The sequence below is a fragment of the Monodelphis domestica genome, chromosome 5, assembly GCF_027887165.1.
Source record: "Monodelphis domestica isolate mMonDom1 chromosome 5, mMonDom1.pri, whole genome shotgun sequence".
Lineage (NCBI taxonomy): Eukaryota > Metazoa > Chordata > Mammalia > Didelphimorphia > Didelphidae > Monodelphis > Monodelphis domestica.
Window position 1 is genome coordinate 161268473 of NC_077231.1, and position 26885 is coordinate 161295357.

Below are 26885 nucleotides of genomic sequence, written 5' to 3' on the forward strand. Positions count from 1 at the left end.
AGCAAAAAGAATCCAGGAAATGATCAGAAGAGTCATTCACCATGATCAAGTAGGATTTATACCAGGGATGCAGGGCTAGTTCAATATCAGGAAAACTACCCACATAATTGACCACATCAACAAGCAAACAAACAAAAATCACATGATTATTTCAATAGACGCAGAAAAAGCCTTTGATAAAATACAACACCCATTCTTATTAAAAACACTAGAAAGTATAGCAATAGAAGGGCCTTTCCTAAAAATAATAAACAGTATATATCTAAAACCATCAGCTAATATCATCTGCAATGGGGATAAACTAGATGCATTCCCAATAAGATCAGGAGTGAAACAAGGATGCCCATTATCACCTCTACTATTTGACATTGTACTAGAAACACTAGCAGTAGCAATTAGAGAAGAAAAAGAAATTGAAGGCATCAAAATAGGCAAGGAGGAGACCAAGTTATCACTCTTTGCAGATGACATGATGGTCTACATAAAGAATCCTAGAGATTCAACCAAAAAGCTAATCGAAATAATCAACAACTTTAGCAAAGTTGCAGGATACAAATTAAACTCGCATAAGTCATTAGCATTTCTATATATTTCCAACACAGCTCAGCAGCAAGAACTAGAAAGAGACATCCCATTCAAAATCATCTTAGACAAAATAAAATACTTAAGAATCTATCTCCCGAGACAAACACAGGAACTATATGAACACAACTACAAAACACTCGCCACACAACTAAAACTAGACTTGAACAATTGGAAAAACATTAACTGCTCATGGATAGGATAAGCCAATATAATAAAAATGACCATCCTACCCAAACTTATTTATCTATTTAGTGCCATACCCACCAAACTTCCAAAAAAATTTTTTACTGATTTAGAAAAATCCATAACAAAGTTCATTTGGAATAACAAAGGATCAAGGATATCCAGGGAAACAAAGAAAAAAATATAAAGGAAGGAGGCCTTGCAGTCTCAGATCTCAGACTATATTATAAAGCAGCAGTCATCAAAACAAGTTGGTACTGGCTAAGAGATAGAAAGGATAATCAGTGGAATAGACTCGGGATAAGTCACTTCAGCAAGACAGTCTATGAGAAACCCAAAATTCCCAGCTTTTGGGACAAAAATTCACTATTTCATAAAATCTGCTGAGAAAATTGGAAGACAGTGTGGGAAAGATTAGGTTTAGATCAACACCTCACACCCTACACCAAGATAAATTCAAAATGGGTGAATGACTTGAACATAAAGAAGGAAACTATAAAAAAATTAGGCGAACACAAAATAGTATACATATCAGACCTTTGGGAAGGGACAGATTTTTAAACCAAGCAAGACTTAGAAAGAGACACAAAATGCAAAATAAATAATTTGGAATACATCAAATTAAAAAGCTTTTGTACAAACAAAACCAATATAACTCAAATCAGAAGGAAAGCAACAAATTGGGAAGCAGTTTTCATAAAAACCTCAGACAAAGGTTTAATTACTCAAATTTACAAAGAGCTAAATCAATTGTACAAAAAATCACCCATTCTCCAATTTATAAATGGGCAAGGGACATCAATAGACAATTTTCAGTCAAAGAAATCAAAACAATTAATAAGCACATGAAAAAAATGCTCTACATCTCTTATAATCAGAGAGATGCAAATCAAAACAACTCTGAGGTATCACCTCACACCTAGCAGATTGGCTAACATGACAGCAAAGGAAAGTAATGAATGCTGGAGGCAATGAGGCAAAGTAGGGACACTAGTTCAGTGCTGTTGGGGTTGTGAACTGATTGAACCATTCTGAAGGGCAATTTGGAACTATGCCCAAAGGGAAATAGAAAACTGTCTGCCCTCTGATCCAGCCATAGCACTGCTGGATTTGTACCCCAAAGAGATAATAAGGAAAAAGACTTTTACAAGAATATTCATAGCATCTCTCTTTGTGGTGGCCAAAAATTGGAAAATGACGCGATGCCCTTCAATTGGGGAATGACTGAAAAAATTGTGGTATATGTTGGTGATGGAAATCTATTGTGCTAATAGGAATAATAAAGTGGAGGAATTCCATGGAGACTGGAACAACCTCCAGGAAGTGATGCAGAGCGAGAGAAGCAGAACCAGGAAAACATTGTAGACAGAGACTGATACACTGTGATACAATCGAACGTAATGGATTTCTCCATTAGTGTCAATGCAATGTCCCTGAACAATCTGCAGGAATCTAGGAGAAAAAAACACTATCCACAAGCAGAAGACAAACTGTGGAAGTAAAAACACCAAGGAAAACCAACTGTTAGACTACAGGGGTTGAGGGGATATGACTGAGGGGAGACTCTAAATGAACACTCTGGTGCAAAGACTAACAACATAGAAACAAGTTTGAATCAAGAACACTTGTGATTCCCAGTGGAATCACGTGTGGGCTATGGGATATGTTGGGGGGGGGGAGAAAATTATATTTGTCTCAAATGAATAATGCTCGGAAATGACCAAATAAAATAATGTTTAAAAAAAATAAAAAAATTTAAAAATGGTACCATACATAATGAAGTTATATTATAAACCAATATGCACCAAATAATATATCTACATTTTTAAATAAAAGTTAAAGGATTTACAGAGAGAAATAGACAGGAAAAAAATTAATTTTCCCTTCCCAGAATTAGAAAAAAAACTTCACCAAAATATATATATGAGAAATTAAGGAGCTGAATAGAATTTTAGAAAACTTAAATATAATAGACCATTGGAGAAAACTGAATGGGAATGGGAAAGAATGAAAACTCACTTTTTTCCCCTTCACAGCAGTACATGGGACGAACACAAAAATATATTAGAGCATAAAATAAATCTCATAAATACATAAAATTTAAAATATGAATTATGTCCTTTTCAGATTAGAATACAATAAAACCATTACATACAATGAAGGACCATGGTAAGATAGATTAAAAATTAATTTAAAACAGAATAATCTAGTCCTAAAGAATGAGTGAGTCAGAACAAATCATAGAAACAATCAATAATTTCATTGAAGATAATAACAATAACACACCATGCCCAGGTTTATTGAATGCAACCAATGAAGTATTTAAGAGACATTTTTAGATCTCTGAATGTTTACATCAAGAAAATAGTGAAAAGGCAAATCAATGAAGTGGGCATAGAACTGACAAGAAAAAATAAATACAATTTTGAAATCCTCAAAATCAAAGGAGAAACTGGTAAAATTGAAAGCAAGTAAAATATTGAACTGATGAATAAAATGAGAATTTTTAAAAAAAAATAGATAAACCACTGGTTTATTGAATTAAAAAGAGAGAAGAAAATGAAATAACCAGTATAAAAAGGGGAAAAGGTAAATTAATCACCAATAAAGATGAAATTAATGCAATTTTTGGGACACTTTTGCCCAATTCTATGTCAATAAATCTGACAATTTAAATGAAATGGATACATATCCACAAAAGTATAAATTGCCCAGAATAACAGAAGAAAAAATATAATTTTAAATACCCCATTTTTGAAAAAAGAGAATAAACAAACCAGCAATGAGCTCTTTAGGAATAATTTCTCAGACCAGATAATGAATTCTACCAATCATTTAAAGAACAATTAATTCTAATTCTTTATAAACTATAAAAATAAGCAAAGAAGAAGTCTTATCAAATTCCTTTTATTACATAAATATGAGACTGATACCTAAAAGCAGGAAGAGTAAAAACATAGGAAGAAAATTATAAAGTAATTTTCCTAATGAAGACTTAAGTGATAATTTTAAATAAAACACTAGAAAGGAAATTACAATATATTACAAAGATCACAGATTATGACTAGTTGGGATTTTACCAGGAATGTAGGACTGGTTGAATATTAGGAAAATATCAGAATAAAAAACCATATCAATAACAAAAATAACAGAATTCATATGTTATTTCACAAGATTTGAGAAAGCATTTGGCAAAATATAACACATTCCTAAAAAAACACAAGATAAAATATAATATTCCTTAAAATATTAAATAAAATTCATCTAAATTCATCAGCAAGCATTATTTGTAGTGAGCCTTTCAATAAGATGAAGAATGGAGCAAGGATACTCATTATCACCACTATTATTCAACATAGTTCTAGACATAATTATAGCAGTAAGATAAGACAAATGAATTGGAGGAATTAGAGTAGACTGAGAAACAAAATTATCACTCCGTGGAGAGGAATGGAAGATGAGTACACTTAACTCAAATTAAAAAAAAAATGATTACTAAACTTTGATTTTACTTTGCTACAAGGATAGAGAATTTCAGCCTTATGAAATATGGAAAACATTCTGTGGTCACATTCTTAATTCCACTTCTCAGACTTGTTTATCATTAAAATTATAAGGAATTTAGTCATTAGACAACACCCTGCTAACTTGCAAAGGGTCATGTAAACAATTCTATTTTCTGAGAATTAAAGTAACTTAACATATACTCATATAATTTAAATGAATATTATAAAGTTCACCAGACCAGGAGTCAGAAGACCTGGGTTCAAATCTGGATTCAGACACTTTCTACTTGTATGGCCCTAGGAAAGTCACTTAACCCCACTTAACTAGTTCTTGCCACTTGAATACTAAGAAGATAACATCTTTGGGTTTTTTTTTTTTGCTTACAAAATAAATTTAAATGTGATTAGCAAAATATGATTTAGCATTCTCACATTTGTACACAAATAAAAATCCAAAAGATTGGAAATATATTGTTTATGGATAGACCCAATGTGAATTAACTTATCGGATGCTATACAAAACAACAAAATAATGATTTAATAAAGCTAGAAAAAATAACTTAACTCATTTGGAAGAACATAAAAATATCAAGGGAATCAATGAAAACAATTCTGAAAGAAGGTGATCGAACATTTCAGATTTCAAACTCTACTACACAGTATTAATCATTAAATCAGTCTGGTACTAGCTAAGAAACAAAGTGGTAAATAGATAGAATGGGTTAGGTACACAATACAGAATAGCAAATGACCATAATTATCTAGTCTTTGATAAATCAAGGGCTCCATCTTTGGAGGCAAGAACTAACCATTTGGTTGAAAAAAATTATGAAAACAACTTTCCAGTCAATTTGCCAGAGACTAAGCCTAGATAAATATCTCTCATTCTATACAAAGAAGAGATCAAAATGAGTAAATACTTTCAAAATAAAGGTGATATCTTAAGTAAATTAGAGGCAAATGGAATATTTTGCCCATCAAATCTATTGAAAAGGGAAGATTTTATGTCCAAACAAAAGCTAGAGAGGATCACAGAAATTAAATTGGATGATTGTGAAAAATGAAATTAAAAGGCTTTCACACGAAACTAAGTAACCAAAATTAGAAGGAAAAAAAAGTAAACAGATAAAAAAATGAAAACCTTTTCTGATAAGGCATCATCTCTTAAAAATAGAGGAAACTAAGTCAAATTTATTAAAATAAAAGACATTTTTTCACCATTCCCAAGTCAAAAAAATGAAGAGGCATTTTTCAGAAATAATCAAAGTTATCAATTGTTACAAAACAGTGTTTTAGACTGCTACTTATTAGGGAAATCTGAATTAAAATAATTCTGAGATACCATCTCACTCTTTATAAGATTGGCTAACATGACAGAAAGAGAAAATGACAAATCCTGGGGGACAGAACTCTCTAATGAACAGTAACTGTTTCAAAAACTGGACAGCAGTCTGGCAGAAACCAGGTATGGACCAACATCTCAGTCCTTTTAAAAAGAAAAAGTTCAAATAAATACATAACTTGAAATATGTTATGATAAACAAATTAGATTGGTGAGAATATCAAAGTCATCATTCGGATCATTGAATAAAGAATGAATTCAGGAAAAAATAATAGAATGAGAGGATTGTAGAAGATAAAATAGGCAATTTGGATTATATAAAACTAAATAAAGTTTTAGCCCAGACAGTTTGAGAATAGAGGGTATTTGCAACAAATATCTCTGATAAAGAATTCATTTTAAATATATAGAGAATATTCCAAGAGTCTGAGGCAGTTTGAAGCTTAAGTGTTACTCATGAATGGTACTTGAGTGTCTAAGACTTTTGAACGCCCTATATAAAGAAGTGATGGGACAGTTTGGTCATTCAATGAATAGAGCCTTTTTTGTCTGTTTTACATAAAATTGAAATAATAATTCCCCCAAGTTATTTGTGAAGATCAATTGAGGTAATAATTGTAATGTTCTTAGCATAGTGCCTGGCATAGTAAGAATTATATAAATGTTATCTATTATTATTATTATTATTCAAGTTTATAGGAATAAAACAAAAGCCATTTATCAATTGAAAAAATGGTTAAAGGAAATTTTAACAGGCAGTTTTCTAAGGAAAAAATTCAAGATACCTTTAGTCATAAGAAAATATGGTATAAATCACTTATAATCAGAGATATGCAAATTAAAGCTACTTGGAGGTTCCAACTCATACCCATCAGATAGGTAAAGTGGATTAAAAAAAGGAAAATGACAAATGTTGGAGGGGCTGTATAAAAAAAATGCATTAAAGCATTAGTAGTAGACATGCAAATTGGTCTATTTATTGGTAAAAGTAATTTTAAACTAAGATTCCAAAGAAATGCATACTCTTTGTTTCAGCAATACTACAAATAGGTCAATTCCATAAGAAGAAAAGGACTCATAAAGATGAAAAATATTTATAGCAGAATTTTTATAGGTCCAAAAAATGGAAATGAAGGGATTCCTGTCAATTGAAGAATAGTTGAGAAGTGATTAACTCAAGGCAGAAATTGACATATCAATATTTTGGAACCAGGTTAATGCATGCATATATATTACATGAGTTTCATTTTTCTTTTTCTTTTTTCCTTAAAAAGAATAGGCTATATAAAAGAAATAAAATGGATATTTGTTCATTTAAAAAACAAATATATATTTTAGAATATTCAAAAATAAAATTCTGCTTACATGAAGCTTAAATACTACTTTGGAAGAAAAGAATTAAATAGGATAAAGTAAATAAATGAAAATATATACAAAATAATAAGATAGTTTGTCAGAACAGTAGTAGGGGGAGAGAGACTTCTGTGTAAACATGGTGACAGTCTCGACACAGGACTCTTCCTTTCCTATCAATATAGACTACCTCAAAAGACCAAAAAAAAAAAAAAACAAATTCATATGAACAAAGGGATTCTACAGTAGGGTGGATTTGGGCATTTCCACTCTATAAGGGGGTGAAAAAGCTTCCACCAAAACACAAGCTGATCTACCCTCCCCCACCCTACCTAGAGAGCCAGAGTCAGAGCCAGCACACACTAGAATCAGTGAGTGAGTGAGGGGCACCTCTAGGTCCTAGGCAGCTGCCTAAGACCACCAAAGACCTACATCTGAGAGCATCTAGACCTGAAACCCCATCAGGCTGATAATCACAGACCATGGGTGCCCACAGGGAGATAGCACAGAGAAGGGCAGCAAAAAGAAGAAGCTGCAGAGATTTGAGAGCTGGCCTCAGGCAAAATCCTTTCTCCTGAGCTCCATACACAGAGATCCTGTCCATCTCACTCAGATTTCTGACTAGAAAGGGAAGGAAAAACCACCATAGTGATGGCAAACAGTGCCCAGGAACAACAAATTCCAAACATCAACAACAAAAACAACAAAGAACGAAGAAGAAGGTGTTGACCCTGTATAATTTTTATGGAGAAAAAACCCAGGCTACAGAGGAAATAGGATAGGAAATACAAACAAATGCACCAAAACTTTCAAAAAATGGAAATTGTCCACAAGATCTGAGCTTTTCAAAAAGATGGAAGACTTCTGGTGAGAAAATTGAGGAATAGTTCAAAAATAAAATAACAATTTAAAGTACAAGAACTCCCAATTGGAGAAATAGCTGGAAGGCACAAAAAGTAGGATAGATCAAAATGAAAAGGAAAACCAGTCTGTAAGACAAGAATGAGCCAACTGGAAGCCAAAGATCTTGCAAAACAGCAAGAATTAATAAAGCAAAGACAAAAGACTGACAAAATAGAAGAAAACATACAATATTTCACTGACAAGATGAGAAATCGGGAAAACCAATCACAAAATGATAATTTGAGAATCATTGGTTCACATGAAAAGCCAGAAATAAACAGAAATCTTGACATCATACTACAAGAAATTATCCAAGAAAACTGCCCTGGAGTTCTTGAATAAGGGGGAAAAATGATATTGAAAGAGTTCATTGAACACCCTCTACACTAAATCCTCAAAAGACAACTCCCAGGAAAGTAAGTGCCAAATTCAAGAGCTTCCAAGCTAAGGAGAAATTTTTACAAGAAGCCAGAAAGAAATAATTCAGATATCAAGAAGCACCAATCAGGATTACACAAGAATGGGCAGGTTCCACACTAAAGGATTAAAAAACTTGGAATATGATATTCAGAAAGGCAAGAGAATTGGGTCTTCAACCAAGGATCACCTATCCATCAAAACTAACTATAAACTTCCAGGGGAAAGTATGGGCATTCGACAAAATAGAAGATTTCCAAGTATTAGTAAAGAAAAGACCAGAACTAAGAGGAAAGTCTGATATCCAAACACAAAGATCAAGAGAAACACAAAAAGGTAAAGAAGAGAGGGAAAAGGGGAAAAATATTTTTTTATTCAAACTTTCTTCTTTAAGGGTTTCAAAAAAATCAAATTACTTATATTAATATATGGGGGAAATGTTCTTTATAACTCAAAAATTGTATTCACTATTATAGTAATTAGAAGAATCATTCACAGGAAGAGATTGGGCTAATAAGTGGTATAAGATGATATGCAAAAAAAAAAGAAAGGGAAGGGGGAATCAAAGATGGAACCAAGAGATACTTGAAGAAATAAGATAAATAGGATAATCTTTATTACATTAAGATAGAAATTGGATGGGGAGGGGAAGAATACTCTTATGAGAAGGAGAGGAAGAGAGTGCTAATAGGTAATATTTAAACCTTACTCTCAGGGAAATCAATTCTGAGAGGGAAGAGCATCTGGATCCATTAGGGTATTGAATTCTATCTTACCCTACAGGGAAAGTGAGAAGGGAAAACTAAGGCAGATAGGGAGGAAGGGAGTACAAAAAGGGAGGGAAAGAGGAGGAAGGGAACTTAACAGACCCTAAAAAATAAGAAGGGAATAAAAAGTGAGGAGGCATAAAGGGAAGCATACTAAGGGTGGGGATTAGGAGGACTGATTAAAAGTAAACCACTGGTTTAAAAGGATATAGCAAAAGAAAAAGGATAGAACTAGGAGAAGATGTCAAAATGCTGGCAAATACACAAGTGGCAATCATAACTTTAAACGTGAATGAGATGAACTCACCCATAAAATGAAAACAAATAAGAGAGTGGATTAGAAAAAAAAAATCCAACCATATGGTGTCTACAAGAAACATCAGGCAGGTAGACACTCACAAGGTTAAAATGAAAGATTGGAGCAAAAGCTATTGGGCCTCAACTTGGAGAAAGAAGGCAGGAGTTGCAATCATGACATCTGACAAAACCAAAGTAAAAATAGATTTGATTAAAAGGGATAGGGAAGGTTACTACATCCTGATTAAAGGCAGTATAGACAAGGAGGAAGTATCAGTAAACAACATGTAGGCACCAAATGGCATAGTATCCAAATTTCTAAAGGAGAAACTAGTGGAATTGAAAGAGGAAATAGATAGGAAAACTATAATAATGGGAGAGCTGAACTTACTGCTATCAAATTTAGATAAATTAAATCAAATAGTAAATAAGAAAAAGGTAAGAGGTGTGAATGAAATCTTAGAAAAAAATAGAGTTAATAGATATATGGAGAAAAATAAATAGCAACAAATACACCTTCTTTTCAGAAGCAGATGGTATATTCACAAAGATTGACCATGGACTAAGGCATAAAAACATGGCAAACAAATGCAGAAAAGCAGAAATAACAAATGCAACCTTTTCAAATCATAATAATGTAATAAAAATCATAATTAGTAAAGGTAAATGGAGAGCCAAATAAAATTAATTGAAAATTAAATAATAAGGATTTTTAAAAATCAGTTAGTTAAGGAACAAATCACGGAAACAATTACTAATTACATTGAAGAAAATGACAATGATAAGACATCCTTTCAAAAATCTATGGGATGCAGCCAAAGCATTAGTCAGGGGAAAATTTATATCCTTGAGTTTATATATTAAAAAATTAGTGAGGGCAGAGGTCAATGAATTGGACATGCAAATTAAAAAACTTGACAGTGAACAAATTAAAAATGCCCAAATGTAAACTAAATTAGAAATCCTAAAAATTAAGGGACAAATTAATAAAATTGAATGTGAAAGAACCATTAATCTAATAAATGAGACTAGAAACTGGTATTTTGAAAAAAACAAACAAAATAGAAAAAGTACTGGTCAATCTAATAAAAAAGGAAAGAAGAAAACCAAATTAACAGTGTTATAGATGAAAAGGGAGACCTCATCTCCAATGAAGAGGTAATTAACACAATCATTAAAAACTATTTTGCCCAATTATATGTCAACAAATATGGCAATCCAGGTGATATGAACGAATATTTACAAAAATATAAATTGCCTAGATTAACGGAAGAAGAAATAGAATTCTTAAATAATCCCATATCAGAAAAAGAAATTGAACAAGCCATCAAAAAATTCCCTAAGAAAAAATCCCCAGGGCCTGATGGATTCACAAGTGAATTCTATCAAACATTCAAAGAACAACTAATCCAAGTATTATGCAAACTATTTGACAGGATAAATGAAGAGGGAGTTCTACTAAATTCCTTTCATGACACAAATATGGTATTGATTCCAAAGCCAGGCAGGTCAAAAACAGAGAAAGAAAACTATAGACAAATATCCTTGATGAATATAGATGCAAAAATCTTTAACAGGATACTAGCCAAAAGACTCCAGGAAGTGATTATATGGGTTATTCACTATGATCAGGTGGAAATTATACCAGGAATGCAAAGACTGTTCAATATTAGGAAAACCATTTACATAATTGACCATATTAACAAGCAAATGAACAAAAATCACATGATTATCTCAATAGATAGAAAAAGTCTTTGACAAAATACAACACTCATTCCTATTGAAAACACTAGAAAGTTTAGGAAAGGAAGGCCCTTTACTAAAAATAATAAACAGTAATTATCTAAAACCAGAAGCCAACATCATCTGCAATGGGGATAAACTAAATGCATTCCCAATAAAATCAAGAGTAAATCAAGGATGCCCATTATCACCTGTATTATTTAACATTGTACTAGAAACACTAGCAGCAGCAATTAGAGAAGAAAAAGAAATTGAAGGTATTAAAATAGACAATGAGGAGCCCAAGCTATCACTCTTTGCAGATGACATGATGGTCTACTTAAAGAATCCTAGAGAATCAACTAAAAATCTAGTCAAAATAATCAACAACTTTTTCAGTCACAGGATACAAAATAAACCAACATAAGTCATCAGCATTTCTATATATTTCCAACACATCTCAGCAGCAAGAATTAGAAAGAGAAATTCATTTTAAAATCACCCTGGACAATATAAAATACTTAGGAATTTATCTGCATAGACAAACACAGGAAGTATATGCACACAACTACAAAACACTTTCCACACAAATTAAAAGTAGATCTAAACAATTGGAAAAACATTAACTGCTTATGGGTAGGACAAACTAACATAATAAAAATGACCATCCTCCCCAAACTTATTTACTTATTTAGTGCCATGCCCATGTAACTACCAAAAAACTTTTTGACTGAACTAGAAAGAAACATAACAAAGTTCATTTGGAAGAACAAAACATCAAGGATATCCAAGGAAATAATGAAAACATGCAAAGGAAGATGGCCTTGCAATCCCAGATCTCAAACTATACTATAAAGCAGTGGTCATTAAAACAATTTGGTACTGACTAAGAGACAGAAAGAAGGATCAGAGGAATAGACTTGGGGTAAGTGACTTCAACAAGACAGTCTATGATAGGGCCATGGATCCCAACTTTTGGGACCAAAATCCACTATTTGATAAAAACTGCTGGGAAAATTTGAAGACAGTATGGGAGAGATTATGTTTGGTTCAACATCTCACACCCTACAACATGATAAACTCAGAATGGGTGAATGACTTGAATATAAAGAAGGAAATTATAAGTAAATTAGGTGAACACAGAATAGTATACATGTCAGATCTTTGGGGAAGGAAATATTTTAAAACCAAGCAACAGCTAGGAATATGTCACAAAATGTAAAATCAATAATTTTGATTACATCAAATTAAAAAGGTTTTGTACAAACAAAACCAATCCAACCAAAATTAGAAGGGAAGTAACAAATTGGGAAACAATCTTCATAACAAAAACCTGACAAAGGTCAAATTACTCAAACTATAAAGAGCTAAATCAATTGTACAAAAAATCAAGCCATTCTCCAATTGATAAATGGGCAAGGGACATGAATAGCCAATTTTCAGTCAAAGATCAAAACTACTAATAAACACATGGAAAAGTGTTCTAAATCTCTTATAATCAGAGAGATGCAAATCAACACAACTCTGAGGTACCACCTCACACCTAGTAGATTGGTTAACATGGCAGCAATATGAATGCTGGAGGAGATGTGGGGCATTAATGCAGTACTGGTGGAGTTGTGAATTGATCCAACCATTCTGGAGGGCAATTTGGAACTATGCCCAAAGGATGCTAAAAGACTGTCTGCCCTTTGATCCAGCCATAGCACTGCTGGGTTTGTACCCCAAAGAGATAATAAGGAAAAAGACTTGTACAAGAATATTCATAGCTTTGTGGAGGCACAAAATTGGAAAATGAGGGGATGCCCTTCAATTGGGGAATGGCTGAACAAATTGTGTTTTCTGTTGGTGATGGAATATTATTGTGCTCAAAGGAATATTAATGTGGAGGAATTCCATGGAGACTGGAACAACCTCCAGGAATTGATGCAGAGTGAAAGGAGCAGAACCAGGAGAACATTGTATACAGAGATTGATACACTGTGGTACAATCAATTGGAATGGACTTCTCCATTAGTGGCAATGCAGTGATCCTGAACAACCAGGAGGGATCTATGAGAAAGAACACTATCCACATTCAGAGGAAAAACTGTAGGAAGTAGAAACACCGAAGAAAAACAACTGCTTGATTACATAGGGTGAGGGGGATATGGTTGGAGATGTCAACTCTAAATGAACATCCTAATGCAAACACCAACAACATGGAAATAGGTTCTGATCAAGGACACATGTAGTACCCAGTGGAATTGCATATTGGCTATGGGAAGGATGGGGGGAGAGGAAGGAGGGAAATAATATGATTCTTGTAACCAAGGAATTATGTTCTAAATTGACTAAATAAAATTTATTTTTAAAATTTAAATAAAAGTAAATTTAAAAAAACAGTAGGAGGTAAGGGATTCAGAAAAATCTTCATTTTTATTACTAGAATTAACTAAACTTTTCACTTTTCATTTCAAAATTGTTACCACATAGAGAACACATATTATATGGACTTTGCCCATGGGTAACAAAGATAGATTTTTTTTATTCAAAGAATACTATTAAAATAATGTATCAAACAACAAAATGTGCAGCATTCCAGATGTAGAAACTACTTCACAGAGTTTCAAGATTATAGTGGGAGGGAATTTTTTTTAAAGTTCATTAATTTCTTGTTGTAGGATTTTGAAAAGTTGTAGGTTAATGAGACTCCTATCAAAAAAGAAAGAAATGAACAGTGATGAATCATTTAAAAATAGAAACAAGAGAGCAAAAGAAATGCAGAATGGGACACAGACAAGCACAGCAGCATTGCAACTACCATTTAAAATTTGAAATATATGTTTTTAAATCTATATGTAATGGAGATTCAAAATTTCAAAAGTTATCTTTCTTTAAATGTGGAAATATTCATATTTCTGAATTCTTATCAAGTTCATAGTAATAAAAGAGAGATTTTTTTTAATTACAATATGGGTCTCAAAAGGATCTTAGTCATCTCAGCAATAGTCCATTCATGATATATTTCATTAGGCTAAGTTTTGGATTCTCCAGATGTCAGGGTTAAAGTTGGAGTTAAAATGAGGTTACTTGGCAGGGAAAAAAAAATTCAAGATCTATCTTGAGTATGCCATTTAAAGAATGTCATTAAAAGAGAAATTTTATGGTTCTCAAACATTCAAAAGCTCTGAATTCTTTCCATCTCAGTAGAAATCTGTCTTTGTGTCTTTCGTGGGAAATCCTTTCATTCAGTTTGCATATTAACTTTAACTTTCCCTCACAAGCAATTGTGTAACAAAATACCACCATGTAGATTTTAAACTATCTTAAAGAATATAAAACATAGAATCAAAACAAACATTCTCATTTTGTTTTGTCTCACCTTGTTTTCTTTACCTTAAAGCCCATAGTAGCTTGGAGATTTACTGGATAAAGAATTTACATATATTTATATACATAATATTGTTCCCCTCTTATAAAATGTAAAGTTCTTGAAGGCAGGGATAGTTTAATGTTTTTCTTTGTATCTTCTTTAAGATCTGGCAGGGAGCAGGTCAATCAGTCAACAAGCATTATAAGCTTACTATGTTTAAAGAATCACACTCCCTAATAAATGCTTATTGACTGATAATAAGGAAATATCCAGGAGGAAATTGGATGGCTCAGTGGATTGAAAGCCAGGCCTAGAGCCCAGAGGTCCTGGGTTCAAATTTGACCTTAGACAGTACCTAATGTGTGACCCTGGGCAAGTCACATAACCCCCATTGCCTAGCCTTTACCATTCTGTGGTCTTAGAACCAATACACAGAATTGATTTCAAGATGAAAGGTAAGGATTTATTTTTTAAAAAAGTAAATAAACAAGGAAATGTCAAACATTCTAATTAGAATGATATTTTAAAGTCTTTAACAAATTGATTTACCATTAGTTTTTACTCTTAGTATCCTAAATTAACATGCAATTGTTTTCTGTTAAAAACAGACAGAATTGGGAGTTTGAAGTATGAAGGACCAGGGAAAGAAAGGGGAGGGGAAAGAGAAAGGAATGAAGTCCTACTATGTGCCAGGTATTATGTTAAGTCTTTTGTTACATCTTTGAAATCTCTAAAATCATTTGCCAGCTATAGAGATTTTTTTCTTTTACACATTAATATATGGTGCTTTCTGATTTGGGCATGTTTATGTGAAGCATTTCCATAATCTCTAACATGAGAGTGAATATATAGTCTATTCATTTGTTGTAAAACAGTTCCCATCTCTCATCACTTCCTGCCTTCTGTCAGTGCCTTGATTTTACTTTTAAGACTTATGTGCTCAACAACCTGTAACATTCTTTTATCTTCATGAGGGAACACGCTCTCCCCTTGAGAAATAATTAATATAAAAATAGCTAATAGAAGCACAAATAAGTACACTTCTTTCCCATTCATTTCTAAATAGATTGTCAAAATTCTAAATGTACAAAAAACTGACCAATCATAGAGGATTGATTTTAATCTAAAATTTTATTAGTCTTCTTCAATGAGTTAACAGTCTAATTGAGTGGTGTCAAAACTAAATAGGAACATTTTTTCCCAAGGCAGCATATTGACTTAAAAAACACAAATTAACATTTTTCACATTGTATTATATTTTCATTTAATCGGTTAAATATTTCTTAAGTATTTTGTTAAATATTTCTCATTTTTCAATTTTAAATGTTCTCAAATGTTCCAAGTTTTATACCTCTAGTTACCATCAGCAGCATTTAGCACAGAACCTGGCATAATAAATAACTTTTGAATGAGTTAATCAAATGCAGCATTTATTTTAAAAAAAACATAATTAGCCCATCAACTATAATCATATCTTCCATTGTTTTCCAGCAATATAAAATTTGTTTGTCTCTCTTCTTATGAGGCCAACATATAGTCTTTGGCTTATTAAGCAATAACTATAACCTTAGTGTTTGCTTTTTATTTATCAATATGTAAAACATATGTCTTTTATTGGTTGGAATTGCTTCTTTTGAGGCTGATAGCTTATCTTTTCTTTCAGTTAAATTTGTCCTCTTATCCCATCAGCTGCTCAGGAGTTTCCTTTCTTACTGAAATCCTCAAACCAGTTAATTATTAAGTAATCACTGTCCCTAACAGGAGGCTCCAGTTGCAACTAATTGGTTCTCATGTTGTCCATCACTTGGATATATTTCCCCGTCTTTTCAAGTCTGTTAACATCTCACATATTTTCCCACAAGGGCTATGTTTATTATTTACCCAGGTTTTCCTGGGAGAATGGTTCAGAATGCAATACCAAGCTGTTTAAGTCAGTTATATTCAAGCTTGGAGAATTTAACCCAACCATTCAAAACTGGAAAATCCTCTTCTTTTAGAATAGACAGAAAGATACATATCTCGATTTTGAAGACAGAATGGTACAGGGGAAATTCACAGGTTCTGGAGTCAAAGAACCTGAATTCAAATCCTGCCTGTTCTATATAAAAGGAGAGTACTAGAAAATGATAAATTACTAAACATTTCATTCTAAAATATCTTTCACAAAGTTCAGATATGTCTTTTTCTTGGAAAATTCTATGGCTTGTTTAGATCAAATGATTTTTTAATTATTGGAAAAAGAGTGATTTAAGGTATAAGCGTGCGTGTGTGTGTGTGTGTGTGTGTGTGTGTGTGTGTGTGTGTGCATTGCATATGTCTTTGTATTGGAAGAGATAATCACAGAATCACAGAGACACATAGAACCAAAGACAGAAAGAGAGATACACAGAGGCAAAAAGAAAAACTTTCAAGAACAAGTTTTCCAATTCATTTTGAGGTATTATATCGGCATATTGACAAAAGAGAAAGGATTGATTTCTAACAACAGGGTTTTTTCTTACTTTGCTAAGTATACACAGAAATCCATTTTCTGGATCATTTAACTTGTATTTTACTTTTTGGACTGCTTTTATAGTTTTACATAACTATAGGGGGTAAACTGGCAGTATTAATGTTTCCATTTTAAATAAAATACTTTAAATAATAGGCTAATATTACACTCATAAATATTAAATATGTAAATATTAGTAATATATATTTTCCATGACTGCCAGAGATGTAGTTGGGAGAAAATCCTTCCTCTGTAGAATTACTTCATTTTCCAAATTACAGAGACATTAACATAATTAAACTATTTAGTAGGTATATTTTAGGTTATTTCTTAAACATATTTTAGTTGAATTTAAAAGGTAGCCCAGAAGGGCATACTGAAACCTGTTTATGGTCACCTTTCTCTTATTCTTTTAAATATCTTATACAAAACTGGCAAAAAATGAATCATCATCACAGTTCATCAAATTTGCAGAGTATCTTATGTAGAGTGACAGAGGTAGAGAGAGTGTAAGTTAAAAAATAATTAAGTCCATCTAGATCTAAGCATGCCAGCTCAGTTTCAAAAATTCAAAAAGAGTTATTAAGTTAAATTTAGGTGTAAAAAATTGAAAAATCACTACAATTCTCATCTAAAGAAATAAAGAAAAAAGACAAATTTCAGAGTACAAATGTAGAAACAAAGACTAATAAAAATTCATTTGGGGCAGAAAACTAGGATTTTGAAGAATGTTATTCATACATCAAATAACGCATCAGTTACTTTATGTATTATGACAGTGTTTAATACTTAAGAATTACAGGGAGTTTTCTTGCAGTTTGAAGTCAGAGATTTTGAAAGTCTTATTTTCATAATCATTATCAGAGTTAGTTCTTAACCTCATAAAAATTTCCTAACAAAAGAAATGATAGTTCTAACCAACCACCCCCAGCTTTGCCCCCCAAAAGAAAATCTGCTCACCGAATCTTACAGAACACTGATTTCCCAGATGTAGCCTCTCAGTACTGAGTTTTGAAAGACTGGCTCATAGGCAGACTTATTAAGCAAGCATCTGATTTCCAAAGCACAACAGCTGAGCACTGAGAAAGTAGGTAGAGGGTCCTGGACGTCCATGTAGCTTCAAGGGTACCCTGCCATTTGAAAGCCATTGACATCCAGGGACGTCCAACACTTCTAACTCTGCCTAAAGCAAGCTAAATATAGACCCCAGACACCTGACACCTGAACTGGACTCAGTGAAAGCTAGCTTGGTAATCTCTCTTATTTTGTGCCTCAGATGAGAGGAATAAAAAAGACTTAATCCTTTTACTAAGGAAAAAAATTCATAATAATTCTTGTTGAAACATGATAACAAGTGGGTAGCTACCGACAATGGCTGAAGTTGTGAAACTTGGGAAGTCAAAGCAATCAATTCTTGCGATATGCACTTATATTTTAATATGTCTTTCCATCAGCAGAAGGGCAAATAGGAATGCAATCCACAGGTGTGCAGTAGAACTAGCCCTTACTCTGTGCTTGTCTATGGACTATATTTGCAGCATTCCTGTCATATGCAGCCTAAAAGCATGCTTTCCTGTGGAGGAAATAAGGTAATGTGTGATTGTAGAAGGTATTCAGAGTATAGTTTCTAGTTACCTTCAATTTCTTTTTCTCCAATCAGGAAATTTGAACTCATCAGAATACATGATATATTTAAAGAATAATCCTTAGCATATGATTGTCTAGTTGGAATTATTTTCTTTAGGTTTCCTCCATTGACATTCTGGGGGATGCATTTCTGGCTCTATCTTTTTTTTTTTTTTGGAGTGGAGCAGCAAGGCAGGAAAGAGCTGTTTCCCTGTGTCTTGGACCGTGAAGGAACACCTGAGATAATGTGGTGCCAGCAAGGAGAGATGCTGGAAAGTTTGGCTTTTCATCACACACTGGCAGGAGACTTGGTTTGCTACCTTTCTTTACAAAGCTTTCCATTAGCAATTCTCCCCCTTATCCACCTGTTGAAGAGAACCCTGAAGAGGAAACTAGGAGTGTTTTCTCTCCCTCTTTTCAGGAATAGATTTTTTTTATTACTTGTTTCCCCAGATTGGTGATTTCATCAATGTGAAACTCCTTTTATAAGCAGTGGATAACCTTTTTGTAGTGAGTCCCTTGGAGTTGTCTTGGATCTTTGCATTGCTGATAATAGTTATAGTGCAGTTTTCTGCAAGTCCTTTTACCTTTCAGTGTATGTTTCCTCACCTAGAAAAATGTCTCTTTTGGCTTTCAGTGTATGTTCCTATGATCTTATGATTTGCTTTGCCTTTGAAGGAGCTAAACCACATTCAATACCATTTTTAATATAAATCATACTTTTCCAACTATTTCTTTTTTCTAGCTATCAAAAATGTCTATTTCATGCTATTTCCACTTCAATTGTATATTCTTTTTTTAAACTTTGCTTAATTTCCTTCCTTCTTATCACAATTATAATCACCCTTTTGTACATAACCCAGATGTAAAACATGGGATACTTGGCAAGCTGCTGCTAAGCATAACTCCTAATTGGTGGAGAGGGTGATGACTCTATAGTGCGTGACAAACATGGGAGGAACAGTTTGTAGCTTCAGAAAGAACATAAATCCTTCATTCCTGCATTAAAAAAAGAGAGAGAGAATTTGGAAGGCAGACAAGTAGGAAAAAGCTGGCTCCTCAACATGTCCCTGATTTTTAACTATCCTCCTATGAGAATTTAGGAGACTTCCCTGAGGTGAGATTGGGACCTCTTTTAGCTGAACTGAAATATCTCACTCCCCTCTAAAGAAACCATTCACTCTTGTATTTTCTCATATATTATAATATGCATAGTTTTCCTGATTTCTATTTTCTGTTTGTATAAATATGTTAATTTTTGTTTTGTTTTAAAGATAAAATTTTGGATAATTAGCTTTTGGTGCAGAATCAAGCCTATAATTTATTACTTTTTCTGCTTTAATGAATAATGACTAGGAAAGGTGCTTGAATTTAGAAAACATACCATAATAATAGCAACATTTAGACTAATATGCACATAGGATTGGAGTATAGTACCATATTCTCACAGAAAAGAATACAGTGGCTAGCTTAAAAACTCCTTCTCCTGTTCCCCGCAAGGCAGGAATTAGACTACTTTGGGGTGGATATCTATCCCTGCTTCCTCTTAAGCCATCTACAAATAAATTTAAACCAAATATCTATATTTTTTGTCTAAATTTTGCTTCAATTTCTTTAAACTATCATTTCTTTTAAAAAGAGCCCAGTGGAATGTTTCTTAGTTTTAAGTTTAGATGTAGATTTCCAGAGACAAGTTAGCATTTTAAATAAGCAAAGACTTTTTAAGTGCCTAATGTATAATTGAAAATCTGTTACCCAAAAAAAAAAGAACTACATTTCCCAGGAGCCCACTGATTTCCTGTCCTTATGTACTTCCTGTAGACAGGGTATATTAGGCAAGGACGTGAAGGGTCCCACTTCTTTACTTCCTGTCCAGAGCCTGGTGATGGTAAGGCAGGTATTTGAACTGGTTGATCAGCCATGGGCACATGGTCTTTATTTTGTATCTTCTTTATTCCTTGATTTATAATGATCATTAATAAACCTCTTAAAAGATAATATTTTTATTATTGAAATATAATTTTAACTTTCATACTACTATATTTCAGGCATTGTGGTAGGCCCTGGAAATGCAAAGTAATAAATGAAATGGTCTCTGTCTTTAAGTATTTTACACTCAGAGAGAATTGATAACTTGTGTATATATATATGTATATATATTTAAACAGAAAGCACATAAATATAAATATATGTATGTATGTATGTATTGTATGAATAGACAGATATAGCTATATATCAGAGAGAGAAAGGAAGAGAAAAAAGAGAAGAAGAGAGAGAGAGAAAGAGAGAGAGAGAGAGAGAGAGAGAGAGAGAGAGAGAGAGAGAGAGAGAGAGAGAGAGAGAAGAGAGAGAGAGAGAGAGAGAGAGAGAGAGAGAGAGAGAGATCAGTCTTGGAAAGGAAAGTCCTAGCAGCTATGGAGAACATAAAAGACCTGGCAACAAAGGAAATTATTGAGCTGAGTTATTAAGGAAACCATGGATTCCCAAAGATGATAGGGGCAAAGGAGTACATTCTAGATGTGGCAGATATCAATACAAGGACACAAAAATAGGATCTAGAATATAATATGTGTTGAAAAGCAAGAAGACCTGTACAGCTAGAATGTAGAATTATGGAAGGAAATAATGTCTTATTGTTATTGTTTATTTGGTTTTCAGTTGGATCCAACTCTTTGTGACAACATTTTGGGTTTTGTTGGAAAAGATTTTGGAATGGTTTGCCCTTCCCTCCTTCAGATCATTTTACAGATGTGGAAACTGAGGCATACAGAGTTAAGTGACTTCCCTGTGATCTCACAGCTACCATACCTGAAGCCAGATTTGAACTCAGCAAGATGAGTCTTTCTGATTCCAGATTTGATATGTCCACTGTGCCACATAGCTGTGTAAGAAGCCTGTAATAATAGGAAGAAGTCAAATTGTAAAGAAGTTAAGTGTTCAGTAAAGGAATTATATGTCATTTTAAAGCAACAGGGGCTCACCAAGTATGGGGATGATGTGGTCAGACTTGCATATTAAGAAATCATTCTCCAGTTAAAAAATTGTTTCAACTTTCATAAGGATAGATTGGAGTACCAAAAGACTTGAGGCATGAAAACCAATGAGGAATGATTAGAATGCTGGACCTGGAATAAGGAAAAACTGAATTTAATTCTTCTCTCAGACAATTCAGCTTTTTGACCCTGGGCAAGTAAATGAAATTTTCTCTGCCTTAATTTTATTATCTCGAAAATGTGGATAATAATAGTATAACCCACAAGGCTGATATGAAGGTCAAAAGAGCTCCAGTGTATAAACTGCTCTGTTCTGCAAACCTTAAAGTGCTATTTAAATACCATTGTTATTATAATTTTTATAATTACTGGGGAGTTAGGTAGTGTAGTAGATAAAGTGCTGGGTCTGTAATCAGAAAGAATCGATTTCATGAGTTCAAATCTGGCCTCAGATACTTATTAGCTCTGTAACCCTGGGAAGCCACTTAATCTTGTTTGTTTCTGTTCCTCAGCTATAAAATGAGCTGCAGAAGGAAATGGCAAACCACTCCCATATTTCTGCCAAGAAAACACTAAATGGAGCCACAGAGAGTTGAACATGACCAAAAAAAAAATGACTTAACAACAATAAAATTATCATAATTATTTTTATTCCACACGAGAATCGATAAGGGCCAGAAATAAAGTGGTACCCATGTAGATGAGGAGAAAGGAGCATATATGAAAAATGTTCTTGAGATAGAAATGACATGATTTAGCCTGCCTTTACTCCTGCAAGCAATGAATTCCAGCAGTTTGTTCTTTAGAAAGCAGCTTGATGGTCTGCTAAAGCATGGGCGGGTACACAGGATACTGACTGTTGACTTCACAATTAGATATTTTTACAAACAATATATTTGGCTTCATGAATTTGTGAAAAGTATTTAACACGTAGGAAAAAATCCTCATGCTAACCCTTGACTAAAGCCATGAACTCTGTATCTGGCAATCATTGTTCTATTTGTGCAGAGGCACGGACCTTTGTGAGACCATTTCCAAAGTTTATTTAATGCCATAGAAATAAGAGCATCTTATCTTCAAGGATGTTTCTGAAAATACATCATACATTGAAAACATTCATATTATATTCTTCTCCACAGGACATATTCCTTGCTACTGTAAATAGTAGCTATACTTGCCAGCTTTCTATTTTTCATTGTTCCTAATTTATCTATATACATATACATATATATATACAGAGATAGATAATCTCCATATCTATAGGTCCCTATATAGTGTGTATTCAATTGACTGAAAGAGAGCAATTTTATTAACTAAATTGTTTATTATTGCAGCTTTCTCTGGAGAATAATATAAAAACATAATTGTATAATTATTTTTAAACCCTTACCTTTTGTCAATCAATATTGTGTATTGGTTCCAAGGCAGAAGAGCTATAAGGGCTAGGCAACAGGGGTTAAATGACTTGCCCAGGGTCACACAGCTAGGAAGTGCCTGAGGTCAAATTTGAATCCAGGACCATCCATCTCTGGGCCTGGCTCTCAATCCATTGAGCCACCCAGGTGCCCCCTGTACTTGTATTTTTAAATCATATGTTCATATTCATTTTCTCTCTGGAGACCATCAAGATAATCAGAATAAACTTTTATAGTAATATAGATGTGAGATTTGGAGAGAAAGGTGCCAGACTGAGTCTCCCCTCTACTATTTACTACCTTGGTGACCTGGGACAAAAGATTTCACCTCTCTGGTTCCCAGTTTCCCCAAATGCAAAAAGAAGATAGAGTAGATAATATTTTAAGTTGCTTTCTTTCTCTATTTCTATGAATCCACAGTCACTAAGAAAATTTTTACAGCAACGCAAACTGAATATCATCAACATTACATTCTTTTTTCCAACATGAACTCTATTTTATGCTTTATTATTTTATTGAATTTGATTCTTAATTATATTTAGAAAAAATGACAATTATTTTCTGACATTTTGCAATTCATATTCTGTCCCTCTATCCCTCCTCTCCATCTCTCCAAGTTTGACATAGATTATATTAGTGCTTCCATGCAAAACATATTTCCTTGTTCCCCATTTCATGACTGAAGACACATATCACATATATATTAAAACATCAGGATGGGGGTAGTTCAGTAGCTCAGTGGAATGAGAGCCAGACTTAGAGACGGGAGGTCTTGGGCTCAAATTGGACCTCAGACACTTCTCAGCTGTGTGACCCTGGACAAGTCACTTAACCCCCATTGCCTAGCTCTTGCCACTCTTCTGCCTTGGAAATAACACATAGTATTGATTCTAAGGTGGAAGAAAAGTTTAAAAACCTCAGAAAGGAAATAAAATAAAGGATGACACTGATCTGCAACCAGATTCCAGCAGTCACTTCTTTAGCTATGGATTACTTTATCTTGAATCCCTTGGCATTATCTTGGAACCTTGTTTTGCTGATAATAGTTTAATCCTTCAGAGTTGATCTTCATACAAATATTTCTGTTACTGTATACACTGATCTGGTTTTGTTCCTTTACTCTGCATGTTTGTATAATTCTTTCCAGGTTTTTTGAATTCACCCTGTTTATCATTTCTTATAGCACAATTCCATGTACTTCAACCTTTTTAGACATTCCCAAAATGATGGGAACCCCCTCAGTTTCCAATTCTTTGACACTACAAAAAGAATTCTTACAAATATTTTTGCCCTCAGTAGATCCTTTCCCCTATTTCTGATATTTCCATCTTATTTTCCTCCTCTCTATCCTTCTCTGTCTCTCTTTTCAGCCTTTCTTGGTTCATAAATGTTTTTGCTTCTGCTTATCTACCTCCCCAATTTCCTCCAATTTTGTCTGCTCCCCTTTTTTGTTCTCTCCTATCCTTCTTATTTCCCTATTGGTAAGATTTCTATATAAGATTTCTATACCTGAGTGTGGATGCTATTCCAATTTTGTGCAAATTTTGATGAAAGGTTCAAGCATTGCCTATCATCCCCTCATCCTCCCTTATACTGTATTGATTCTTTCATGCCTCCTCTTGTGAAATAATTTACTCCCAACTTTCTCTCCTTTTCTCTTTTCTCAGTGTATTACTCTTTCTTATCCCTTGATTTATTAAAAATAACATCCCTTTATATTCAACGCACTCTCTGCTCTCTGTCCATATATGTTACTATTCATTGCCCTAGTAGAGATATAGTTCTTAAGTGTATTCAGTACCTTAAGCATCCCAAGTTCTTAAGTTATCCTTCATACTTGAGATATCATAGCTATTTTAGGCATCTTATTTATCATCATCCTACTAGCAACTAATCAGTTTAACTCCATTATTTCCCTTGCTAGCTTTAAGTATAATAATTACTTTAGGAATGTATTATACTATAGAAATCCTAGATATCCTAGTTACCACTTTCCATTGCAGGGATGTTATCAATTTAACCCCATTGAATCCTTTGATTTTTTTTCTGTTTACCTTTTTATCCTTCTTTTGAGTATCAAATTTGAATTTTCTTTTAGTCCTATTTTATCAGGAATGACTGGAATTCCTCTATTTCATTAAATATATATTTCTTACCCTGAAGTATTATGCTCAGTTTTTCTGGATTAGTGATTTTTGGTCTTGGGCCTAGATCCTTTGCCAAGCAGAATATCATGTTATGTGCCTTCCAGTTCTTTAATGTAGAAGATACTAGCCCCTGTTTAATATATTTTGTGGTTCTACAATATTTGAATTGGACTTTTTTTTTCCTTCATGCTTGTGATATTTTCTACTTAGCTTTGTATTCCTGAAATTGGGATATAATAGTCCTGGTATTTTGCAATTTGGGATTTCTTAGGAAGTGAGATTTTTTTCTTTTTTCAGTTTCTATCTTCTCTTGCTTAAGAACATCATGATAATTTTATCTGATGATTTCTTTCAATATGAATTTCAGGTTCTTTTTTGATCACGGTGTTCAGTCAAGCCAATGATTCTTAGATTATATCTCGTAGATCTATTTTCCAAGTCAGTTGTTTTTCCAGTGAGAAATTTCATATTTTCTTCTATCTTTTTTCATTCTTTTAAATTTCTTTTATTGTTTTCTGCTGTTTATTAAAGTTATTGGTTTTCATTTGTCCAATTCCAATTTTTAGGAAGCCATTTTCTTCTTTGATGCTTTATCCTTCCTTCCTTAAAGAGTTATTTTCTTGCTTGAGAAATTATATTTTTTTGTTTAGGAAAATATTTTCTTCACTAGGTTTTTGTTCTAAGCTATTTATTTTTTCTTTCATTTTCTTTTCTAATTTTTCTTCTAAATTTCTCATTATTTGTTTTTCTATTCACTTTTCTAAGGGCTGATTTTAGGTTTAACATCCTTTCTAATTTTTCTTTGAAGCATCACACATTTTCATTTTTTAATTACTGTCCTCTTCTGAGCTTGTTTTTGGTCATCTTTTGGTGACGTATTTTTCTAGTATCAGGCTTTTTCTCTGTCTTTTGCTCAGATGGGGGCTATTTAAGCTCTTGATTTTGGTTTACAAGCTGAAGCTTAGCTCCATATTTGGAGTGGAGAAGTCCTGTCCACACTCTTTCCTTGTCTCAGATTGAGCACTCTGACTTTGATTGACCTGCTTTGCCGCTATTTTATTGTTAATTTCAGGTGGTTCAATATGGGCTCAGCCCAATCCCACCAAGACTGGACCTTGTTATCTGGGCTCAGACACTTCCTAGCTGTGTGGCCCTGGGCAAGTCACTTAACCCTCATTGCCTAGCCCTTACCACACTTCTGCCTTGAAACCAATGCATAATATTGATTCTGAGACAGAAAGTAGAGGTTTGAAAAAAAAAGCCTGGACTCTATTGAGATGAGTTCCTCCCACTGATGCTTTAGCTTAGTTGTGCTGGTTTCTGTTCAATTTGGTCTTTGCAGGGCTGCTTTTTTCCCATTACTGCCTGTTCTGTATTGTGTAGTTTTCCCTCTTATCAGATGGAGGCTCGACCAAGCTGGCTGTTCTCTTTTTCCCTCCACTTGTGCTATATTGCATTTGAGTTCCTCTGAGGCTTGTTCAGGGATCTCTCCTTCTAACCCAGGGAAATGTGTATTCCTTGCTGTCTCTTGATATTGTTCTGGGCCAGAACACTGCTTCACCCCTTTTTATTGGTTTTGCCTCTTCAATATTTGTTTTGAGGTGTTTTTTGTTCTTCTGTGGTCATTTGGAACATGGTTGGCTAGCTTTTAAGTCTTTCTTATTTCACTGTCTTGGCCCGACCTACCTCGGCCATTGCTCTGACTATTGTTACCTGCCACTGTTGCTGCTGCTGCAGTGGCTGCTGCTTAGTGTTTCCCTGTTGAATGTATGGTGTGTTTGTG

At 33.5% G+C, this 26885-nt stretch overlaps 1 protein-coding gene across 2 annotated transcripts in view; it reads right to left on the reverse strand.

Annotated features, from left to right (window-relative positions):
• The window catches only part of CD36 (CD36 molecule), a 143929-nt gene extending 125866 nt beyond the window's left edge, over positions 1 to 18063 (reverse strand). For both annotated transcript variants that reach the window (XM_056799494.1, XM_007504025.2), the window contains exon 1: positions 17882 to 18063. The gene's annotated coding sequence lies outside the window, so the exon portion shown is untranslated. The remainder of the gene's footprint in view (positions 1 to 17881) is intronic.
• Between the last annotated feature and the right edge of the window lie 8822 nt (positions 18064 to 26885).